This window comes from Cyanistes caeruleus, chromosome 1, assembly GCF_971803275.1.
Source record: "Cyanistes caeruleus chromosome 1, bCyaCae1.hap1.1, whole genome shotgun sequence".
Lineage (NCBI taxonomy): Eukaryota > Metazoa > Chordata > Aves > Passeriformes > Paridae > Cyanistes > Cyanistes caeruleus.
In genome coordinates this window covers 105,734,841-105,745,010 of record NC_141701.1, presented here as the reverse complement: position 1 = coordinate 105,745,010, position 10,170 = coordinate 105,734,841, and positions in this window count along the sequence as shown.

Genomic DNA, 10,170 nt, shown 5'->3' with positions numbered 1-10,170 from the left:
AATCACAAGACCGAGTAAACACTGCTCAGATAGCTCTGCCTGCTTTCATGTCAGTCTTCACAGGTAATAATTAACAAAAATAAGGGTTTAAAGCAAATATTTCAATTTTATTTTCTACTGCCTCACATGTAATCAAACCCAGGTACTCTTAATACCAGCTATGAAAAGACCGAGGTGTCATTTTTCTCAGTTGGCTAATGAGGAGCCAGCGCTAAAGCACGCTTCTACCTAGCTGACAAATTTGATGTTCCTTTTAACTTAAATTCTTTGAAGATTTGAAGAGATATATACTCTGTCAACATGCCCAAGTTTAACCTAAAATACCCTCTAAACTATTTCGCTAACAATGTAGCATCTGGAGCTTGCAGGCTTGTCTCCAAATCTCAAATTGCAGGAACTGAATAAACACTTTTAAATTTAGAGAGAAAAAGCTATCCCTAATGGGGTAGAGTTTGCTTGTGATACATGGCAATTACAGGAAAAAAACCACCAAAAAACAGTGAATCGATTCAAATACTGCAAATAATTAGCACAGCTGATGAAGAAATGATAGACAATTTCTAAAATATAAAGTCAATGTACCATTTTACCGTAACTTCCTGGTGGTTTTGCTGCATAGACCCTAATTCTCCTTCTAGAGATACTCTTTTGTTTATTCTTGGACACCATACCAATGAAATCAGTAATTATCCAGCTATTTTTGTGTATATTGCACGTCTACCTCCTCGCTCCATCCAGTGGATGCTTTCTCTCCATCTCTCTCATCTCTTGCCTGCTTCTCTCTGGTGTCCATGAGTCCTTTTTTCCCTGAGTGCTTGGGCAGTCAGTCACCCCTGAATCTGCTGCCTCCACTTTGTTATTTTTCTCTTTCCCCTCTAGACTTTTCCTTTGCAGGACAGCATGAAGGTTTTTTTAGGTCATACTAGCTCCTGGCTGTAGCAAGACCGTGCCAAAAGCAATAGCAGCAGAAGGCACAGAGGAGTGATGCTAAAAGGCCACCTGTCCCTGCTTTCTGCTTCATCTCTGAGCAAGCTTTGTCACATTTGTCGATTAAAAGCATAACATGGAAAGGTCAGTTGAGAAAAACATTACTGAGTATCTCATGACAAAAATGCTACACACACACACATATATATATAAATAAAAATATATACATATAGTGTACCTCTAGCAGTTCTGACCTTTAAAGATATCTTAGCTTGCAAGTCTTTCTGTAAAGACAGTGGGGAAAAAGATAAGCTACTCTGTCTTGAAAAAAATCCTGGAGGCTATCAGTGCAGCTGGTACTGATCACATTGTAGCAAGATGGGGGAACATAGGGACCAATTGTGATGTTTAGATGAGCCACACTGTGGAATACAGCTTAAATTACACAATTCCACAGTCCAAATGGATCTATACCCATTGTTAGGAGACAGAATTAAAGGTGGCATTCATCTTGTATTTCAGCTTTAACATAACATTACTTCCAGAGATGCTTTCAGATTTATCTGGTCATGCCTTGAGAGATAATGTCATTGTCACTTGGTCAAAAATACTGTAATGTTTTTCACACAGAGGAGTATCTTTATAGGAATATTAGCATCAATAAGCTCTGCAATGTGTACGGTCTGGAAGAGCAGTTACACATTTTATTGATCTCTGTATCTGTCAAAAGCTAACACTATAAAATTTCAACACATACATGCATATATAAATGCACATATATATATATGCATATATAAATATATATATGAGTATATGTGCATTTGGATTTTAAATATGTGTAAGTATATATATATATATATATATATATATATATATCTACACACACTTGTTTTAACATCAGTTTTATTTGGTTCCTCCCTCATATTCACACCATCTTTCCACCACTTCTCTATGACAACAAAAAATCACTGATGACCTATGAAAGCTGACAACGAGAGTCCTTAACTAATTCTGAACAATTTGGCACAGCTTCAGGCCCTTCAGAATGGCAAGGTCAGCCTTCCCTCCCTCCTTATAATTCTTAGCTGGCTGGGTAATTCCTGACCAAACAATTTCACTGGCCAAGTGACTCCAACTGACCATCCTTCCAGACATATTCTTTCTAGAAGCTCCTTCAGAAATGTCTGACATTGCCTTCTGATTCCAGCTGGGTCCTACACTCCTGGTACACAGCAAATGCAGCACATGCTAGTGGGAGCTGCTAACTCATAGATTTATTCAATGGAACTGCTATTTTAAGATGCACAGCTTGATACAGCTCCAGTATTCAGATTGATTTATCCACTGAATTTGTTCACTCTTTATGCTAAGGAGGCTCATAACCATACACCAAATGCAACAAGGGCAAACAAAACACAAGCAAAGCTTGCAGTAAGGTAGAGAGAAATGAAAGCAATGTAAGATCCTTGTGCTCTGAACCTATGAGTGCATCTGACTGTTGTCTGCTATCACATGAGGAAAGAAGTGTAAGATTTCTATTGTACACTCACAAATGCACTTATACTTACTAATGAAAAAGAGGCTGCTTTCCTATGGCAGAGAAGTGGGTTATAAAAATATAATAGTCACAGTAAAGCATGCACCTCCTTCAGTATGGACTGATGGACCAACTCACCCCTCTTGACCTTTCCTCCTCTAACCCTCTGTCCACTTCTGCAGCAATGCCTTGTCACCACAGGGGTCCTTCTCAGAAAGGCAGGGTGTTGCCTTTGGCAGTGGAAGGCAGGACTGGCAGGCAGGGCTGGCAAGCAGCCAGAGCACAAGCTGCCTGCTGAACTGCAAACACCAGCAGATGAATCACAGGTACCTTGCTGTGGCAACACAAATACCAGGTCAGGCAGCACAAGACAATATGCCCCATGCTGGTTTTGGCTGGGGTAGAGTTAATTTTATTCGCAGTGGCTGGTGTGGGGCTGTGTTTTGGATTTGTGCTGAACACATGGTTGATAATACAGGAAGGTTTTGTTATTGCTGATCCAGGCTCACACAGAGATGAGATCTTTTCTGCTTTTCCTACTGCCATGCTGGCCAGGAATTTTGGGGTGCATGGGAGACTGGGAAGAGACATAGCCAGGACAGGTAACCCAAACTGACCAGAGGGACATTCCAGACCATCTGACATCATGATCAGTGTATAAACTGGAGGCAAGAAGGAGAAAGAGGGAGATATTTGGAGTGATGGTGTTTGTCTTTCCAAGTCACTGCTGTGTGTGATGGGGCCCTGCTCTCTTCGAGATGGCTGAACACTGCCTGCCCATGGAAACCATTGAATTAATCCCTTGTTTTGCTTTGCTTGTGTGAAGCTTTTGCTTTTTCTATCAATCTGACTTTATCTCAACCTACAAGTTTTTCAAGCCTTTACATTTCCCATTCTCTCCCTGGTCCCACTGGTGGGGGAGTGAGTGACCAGCTGCCTGGGTCTTGGCTACTGGCTGGGGTTAAACCACAGCCCACCAAAAATGACAATCTATTAAACATTTGTACTTTGTGCCTCTTGAAGTTAGTCAACTCTTTTGTGGTGATGGGATAATTTCGGTTGAAAAGCAAAGTTTTCCTAGTAATGCATCATCCTTTTTGGTTTATCAGGTAAGCAGTTCAGTTATTTCTTAACCAACCTGAAAAAAACATGATATTCCTCTATCTATTGCTGTTCATTTATCTTTTCCTGTTCCACCTTGTTTATCTGATTCCCTACTTTTTGCTACTGCAAGCTATACAACAGACTTATAAAACAAGAAGGGGATATCCGGAAACCACAAAACACCTAATTTGCAGATTTTTACAAGAAACAAACTTACTACTCGTGCAGTACTAAGTGTGAGTACATGGAGTTTTGGAGGCACCTCTCACCTACATGCTGGGCCCAGCAGTCTCCTGCAGCAGGAGCTCCTAGTGCTGGGAGCAGGGGACCCTTCACAGCTAACATTAGTGGGCAATGACCCAACAGCTGTGGAAAGAGTGATGATGTACTTCTTCATCAAATCATTTCATTTCATGGTGCATCCAGATTCTCACACTTAGGGTAGGATCTGTAGAGCAGAAGGGACTTTTCCTGGCCTGGAGAAGGTGGTCTTCTAGTAAACCCTGTTTTCAAGGAGAAACACTGACTCAGTGAGGGGCAGAACCCAAGGTATAAACTCACTCTCTTTTTCCAGTTTCCAAGTACGTGCCTGGCACTGCTACTGAGCTTTACTTTGCAGATTCCCACATAGTTTGTGAGGTTAAATGGGGCTATAAAGCAGCTGAGGCCATTTTATTTACTCCATGAGGAATAGCACCTTCCAAGTGGTATCAGTGACAAATTCAAACAACAGAAATAGTGTTCAGTGGTGTTGGGGGAAAAGTGTAAACCAAAGCAGAGGTATTTTCAGACTTGATTCGCCTCCCCCTCCTGGCTGTTTTTGGAGACTCCCTGGCTACCTCTTCATCATAGTGTTAGTAGAGTCCTGGAGTTGGAGCTGCAGCATCTCTGAGACGGGGACAGTGCAGGGCAAACGCTGTCTTACCTTGTCTGTCTTTACAGACCTGCCAAGTTCAAAAGAGACTTTTGGATTAGACATACAAGAAGACAAGCTGCCCATACCAACCTGCTTGCAAACAGCTGTTAGGGAGCAGGGGATGTCTTCATGGCCCAAGATCTGCACTATATCTCCATGTCAGCTCTGTCTGGAGGCAGCCAAAGGCCCTGGAGATGCAGAGACATGCTCAGAATTCTCACAATTCTCATCAACATGGGAAGAATGAAGGAAGAATTATTTAAAATAACCTCTTGGTCATTTCCATTTCCTTTGCCTTCTTTCATGCTTTATTGTAAGGTGAGGCAACCCTTTGTCACATGACACCCAGGCATTCAGTAACACTGTGTTTCCACTATAGACTGCTAATTTAGGTTTTACTGCTTTAGATGCTTCTGTCCTTCTCAGTAATGAGAAGAGAAAGAAGAGCCATGAGGAATATTTTTATATTCCATTATTTAGTCTATTTTCTGTGTCATGGCAGTTTGTTAAGCAAAAGCAGATTGAAATATTAAGGATATTTACTCATCTCTAACACATCCTCAGTGTAAGTATATATGTTGTTTGTACTGAAGCTGAGATGGCATAAGGGACCAGTGTCCCTCTTGGGTATATGTGTGGAAAATATCATTTCAGTTATGTTTATTTTAATTTCAGTAGAATTTGTCCCATAAGAAACATCTGTTTCTTATTTTAGATGTGTATTTTTTCCAAATGTTGAAAAAGGGATTTCCAAAGCAAGACACTGAGAAGCTTAAAATCCTGTCCAAGTAGCACCATCTAGTGTAAATACGCTGCTTTTACAGAAAGGATTTTATGATACAGTATGGTTGTTTTTTTCTAAAGAACTGACATAGAAAGTGAAAAAAACTACCATGAACTCACAGAAAAGCCATTTCATATCCTTATTATATCCTTTCCCTGTTTCCCTATTTAGCAAAGCTTACACTTAATTTGAAGCACCTATTTTGGTTTATAAACCTTTCAGGTGATTTTGTGGGTAACATTCTTGGTCTTCCTTGTAAATAATTTATTTTATGTGCATCCTGTAACTTCATTTATTTATTTAAAATATGAGAACAAGCTGGCAAAAAATTATTACCTGTTAAGCTTGCAGCCTACTCTGTCTTTAAAAGAAAACCAACCTAGAGCTGATGGAACTCTTTTTTTGTTAGTGAAAAATGGTTTCTCAGCAAGAATTTCCTAGATTTTCCATTATTCTGAAAAATATTTCAAAAACATAAAATGCTATACAATTTGGTTAGTGAAATTGCTGATGTGGTTACTCCATTTGCACTATGTTGCAGTTGCAAGCAAGTCTCAGTACTGAGAGTAATATCCTGGTCTAAATTAACACAACAGCACGTAAGTACTCTCACGCCCTTTGCTTAATTTGAGAATTTTTATGTCAGCAAATGAATAAATAAAGAAAGAAAAGGGGGTATTTTACCTTGAGACACAAAAGAAGGAAGTCTAATTCTCCTTCTCCGGTGTAAATCAATTAGGAGACCTAAATGAAAAACCCTGAGAAACTTTCTGTGATTTAGTGATACAAATGCAATATTATACTGACTGAAGACAATAAATCTTTTGAGAGTGAATGAAACGCAAATATTTCTTAATTCCCACAGCCTTGTAAAAAAGCAGAGTGCAACCACCCAGAGACTGTTTTCTGAAACTGAGTCCACTTGAAACTGTTTTTTTGTTGTTAATAAATTATGATTTTTTTCTCATTCCTCATTTCACTACTTTTCCATTTTAATGTATCTTTTCTTTTCCTGTGTTTCTTTGTTATCCTCCCTTGTTGTCTACCATTTTTCACTCATCTTGTTTTAATTATTTCTCCCCATAATCATAAATCATTAAGGTTGTAAGAAGACTTCTAAGATCATAGCTTCCAGCCATGAACCTATAATGGTTTTGCTTTTCCCTCCAGCTTTGATTTCTGTGAGATTTTTTCCTTCAGTTGCTCCTCACAAGAAAGCTTCTGTAATATTTTCCCTCAGCAAGCATCCACTTTAAGGATTTTCCCCCTAAGTACACTTCTCAAGGCAGACAAGTAACAGAAAACAAAGTCCCAGGTAAAAGAAACGCTGCAATGGTTATGGGGTCTTGCATTGTTTTAGTCTGGGTGAGCTGGGGATGAATTTCCTATTTGGACTAGTAGGAGAGAGACTTGTGCTCTGAGCATTGCTAATTTAAATCCATGTCACACATTGGGTTACTCACTCATGAAACCTGTCTTATTCCTGACATAAATATATTCCTTTACTGGATAGTGCCAGCCTAAATTGCCTTTGTGATTATTATAGGAGCTGACAAAAGCAGTATAATCACCTTTGGCTGGGCTTAGAGAACATACTCTAAATGCTGCCTATCAAAATGTTTTTGATTATGTAATGTTTGTAATAAAAAAATACAGATTAATCCAAACTGCAGTGTTTTACCACACTATGGATCTGCCCTTCTATTCACCGTTTGGAGGTGAAATTGCCTATTTCCAGGCCAGCTCTCTGGCAAACTAGGATATTCAAGAGGATCTGAGGGCAGAGTTTGCTCTTCATTTCAGAATCACTAAAAGGATGAATATTATATTCTTGCTGCTCTTTTGTAGTGCAGGATTCCCTTATTACAGGGAATAATGAGGGAATAAGGGGGCCTGTAAGGAGGGGAATTTCTTACAGCATTAGTTCAACTTAGACATCTCCGAGACACAGAGTCAGACCTGCACCATACATGCTCCAGGATCCAGCAGAGGCAAAAAAGAAGGAGGGCTAGGGGAAGGAGATGTCCTCAAGAAGCTCTGCAAGGACTGTCACCTTGTCTCTTCCCCAAGGTTCTTCTTCCCCCTTTGTGTGAAGTCATGGGGAAGAATTAATTGTAATTGGGACTATAGCCCAGAAATTGTGATGCACACCACCATGTGCTAGGCCATACCTTTGCTTCTCCTCTCTGTGGATTCCCATGCAATCCTACTACTAGGTGGGAAATGCCTTTCAGAATCATGACAGCTCTCCAGCTGATGAGTGGAAGAGTAGATTTTTTCTGGTAAAAAACACCTTTTGAAAGGAAATCTACACTACAAGGAATACTACAATACTGTATTCTAATTGCCATGCTACAAATTGAATCTGCTTGCAAGTGCAAGGTAGGTGAGCATTAACTTTTGAGTTATTAAACAATGAATAAAAGTTAACTATAAGATGAAAAGTAATAATTTTTTTCTAATTGACAGTATTTTTCTGTGCATCAAAGAAGCACCTTGCTCATCTTTCCTTTGGAATCAGAATTATGAACTCAGTTTTTCAGCAGAAAGTTTTAGGAAATATTATCTGACAATTACAAAATGGAGCTACAGAGTAAACTACAAGGGGTCAGTATTTTCAATGTCAATATTTTGCATTTCTGATTGTATCGGTATTGTAAGAAAGCCAAAGATAAAAACACTCTGGCAAGTGTTCTCCTTACTAGTTAAAAAGTGCTCCACTCTTATTAAAGTGCTAATGCAAACATCTCTAGGCTTCTGAAATTAAAATACACTCCCAAAAACAGTCAATATGCTTTAAAACCTTTTGAAAGAAAACTTGGGAAAGTAAAATTGTTCTTCTTGCCATGTCAAAAGAAAAATGACTGGTTCCAGTGCATAAGTTCTCAAACTCCCATGAAAACTGCAAGCCAGCAAAAACTGTTCTCCAAGTGCTTTGTATTGTGTTATTTATTGTTACATAGAGAATTTCTTTTCATTAGCCTATGCCTGGCAAGAAGACATCTTAAACCACATCACGTGAGGGGAGGCGACAGTGAAGGGTGTGATTCATAATTTTTGAATGCAAAAGTCTGGCATAAAATATAAAGCTGTTGAACAGGCAGAGATGGCTTATTGTTCTGCTGGTTTCACATGGCATTTCTTTCTTTCCCTCTCTTTTTCTTTATGCCTTTACACTGTGAAAGATCAGTTAATTTTTTTCTCCCTTAAGTTGCTGTTTTACTCGTTTATTAAGAAAAATATAACTTCAACTGGAAATTCCATTGCTAAGAGCTATGCCCCCACCACTATGCAGACAATAGGCCTCATTTTTATAGCACAGTTCCTGAAAAGGATTGACTTTCTTTGGCTCCTTAGAGTGATAAAAGGATAAGATATATTTACTATCCACTAGTTCCTGGAAGACAGACATAATTCCCAGACAAGACAAGAAACTAAGTATTCTATTTACTTCTAGCAGGACCTTGATGAAGAAATTATTGGCTCTGTAGAGAGCAAAAGGGAAGGACATTTGTCACATATATACTGCATTGATTTAAGCTGTTATACACTCCCAGGAATCTACATTTAATTTTTCAGAGTATGCTGCATAAAAATACATTTTACAAGAAATTTATTGCACAGATTAAGAATAATTATTTTCCTCTTTTTAATAATAGCGATTAGCACATGACAGCATTAAATAAACAGCATTATTTACACACCCTAAGGTGCACTAACAGTGCAGCCACGCCCGTTCTGTTGGCCCCCAGGCTGAGCATCATGTGCTGTGCTGTGTCATTTGAAAAACATCAGCAATGCATGGAGCCACATTTGGAAATTCACCAAGGACAGATGGAGCTTCACTGTATATATGTCACAGACCCACATGTAAAGCAGAAAGCATGTTTAGATTGCTGTAATACTGTATTACTTAAAGGGTTCAAATTGTGCACGACTTTTGCATCCTTTGGGATGGCAGGAGAAAAGACTTAATGGTAACGTTTCTATTTTCTGTCAATGACTTTGAGCTCCATATTGCCTATTTTGTCTTCTGGTGCTTTCCTGCATTGATTCTCTACTGCTCCATTAAAGGAATGTTTCTGTTGTTTACCAGTGATAGCTAAACCTAGTTTCTCTTGAAGGAAATAAAGCCTGCTCTTTCTTACCACTGAACAGGCTGGTTCATAGATTATGAATGAGTGACAAATCCCATCTGGTAAGTCCTAATTTTCTGCCTGGTGTGTGAGCAAGTTCTGATGCTAGACCTCAGACTGTTCCAACCCATGTTTATCTGAGAACAGTGCAGAGAAGCTTGTTTGCCAGTGTCCAATCTGAAGGTATCTTCAGAAAAGTATTATTTGATACTGTATTTTTAGATTCTGCTGCACACTGATGCTGTGCTATTTGCAAATAAGACACTGGGAAGATTTTTTAATGAGGGACAATTAGAAGAGTGTTGGTTTGTTTAGCAAGGCAAAATAAAGCCTGAAAGAAGAAAAGACTGCTGCCTATAAATAATCAAAGAGGAAAGAAGCACAGCAATAGTGAAGAAAGGCATTCATGCAAAGTAATTAACACTATTTGAATAGGAGCAAAAATGTCCAGAATGTATGGATAGACTGGAAATTTGACAAGGTTTATTTATTTGGGCAGGCAGCCTATAGCAGCCTCCCAATGGGAATGGCAGATATGAAAAAAACAAGTTGTATTTGTGACTATGCTGAAGACGCACTTGAAGGGCAGGAGTGGTTCATGGATAGCAAGGAGTGAACCTCAGCAAGCAGTGGGTCCCTGCTAATTCCACATTCACTGAGAAAGGTGTGCCAGTGAAATGGTGCCAGTGAAAAGGTGTGCCACGGTAGGAAGTGGTGGGTGAGATTTCACGAGACCCACAGGCTGTAGCACAAGGAGAAGCTCAGG